The following is a 641-nucleotide window of genomic DNA, read 5'->3' on the forward strand; positions in this document are numbered from 1 at the left end:
CTGGCGACCAGTTGTTCGACAGGGGTACGTCGATGAGGATTCTGGCATCCGGTGGCTGATCGAGCGCAGGCGCAGACTTGGCCGCCCCGTGCTCGCCGAGTTGGCAGCAGCGCCTCTCTAGCGAGCGGAGAGTCAGTTGTCACACCCGCCCGGGCCTCGTCAACCAGTCCTCGGTAGTATAGTGGTCAGTATCCCCGCCTGTCACGCGGGAGACCGGGGTTCGATTCCCCGCCGGGGAGGAGTTTACCTTTTACGAATTTTCAAATCGACAACGCGCTGCGCTGCGACGATACCGTCAAAAGATGGGCCCGTCCGGGATTTGAACCCGGGACCTCTCGCACCCAAAGCGAGAATCATACCCCTAGACCAACGGGCCGACCGTGTCAGCGGAGGCGAGCGGACGGCTCAGCCCGGTCACGTGTCCACGTGTACCGGCCGCCCGAAACCGGCAAAAGTAGACAGTGCCTCCAGAGAGAATCGAACTCTCGACCCCCAGTTTACTAGACTGGTGCTCTAACCCCTGAGCTATGGAGGCTCGCGACTGACTACCGTGGCGCACGTGTCGTGTCGCCTGCACCGACCGACGGAGGGGCACTCTCTATAAAACAAGGTCCCACCGAGACTTGAACTCGGATCGCAGG

At 61.6% G+C, this 641-nt stretch overlaps 3 non-coding genes across 3 annotated transcripts; 1 reads left to right on the forward strand and 2 right to left on the reverse strand.

Annotated features, from left to right (window-relative positions):
* The first annotated feature begins 167 nt into the window (after positions 1 to 167).
* Positions 168 to 239, forward strand: TRNAD-GUC. The gene has a single exon. It is a non-coding gene; the product is annotated as a tRNA-Asp (tRNA).
* A 65-nt stretch (positions 240 to 304) lies between these two features.
* On the reverse strand, positions 305 to 376 carry TRNAP-UGG. The gene has a single exon. It is a non-coding gene; the product is annotated as a tRNA-Pro (tRNA).
* Positions 377 to 462: 86 nt separating this feature from the next.
* TRNAT-AGU lies at positions 463 to 535 on the reverse strand. Its single transcript has one exon. It is a non-coding gene; the product is annotated as a tRNA-Thr (tRNA).
* Between the last annotated feature and the right edge of the window lie 106 nt (positions 536 to 641).

The sequence above is a fragment of the Papaver somniferum genome, unplaced genomic scaffold, assembly GCF_003573695.1.
Source record: "Papaver somniferum cultivar HN1 unplaced genomic scaffold, ASM357369v1 unplaced-scaffold_14539, whole genome shotgun sequence".
NCBI lineage: Eukaryota > Viridiplantae > Streptophyta > Magnoliopsida > Ranunculales > Papaveraceae > Papaver > Papaver somniferum.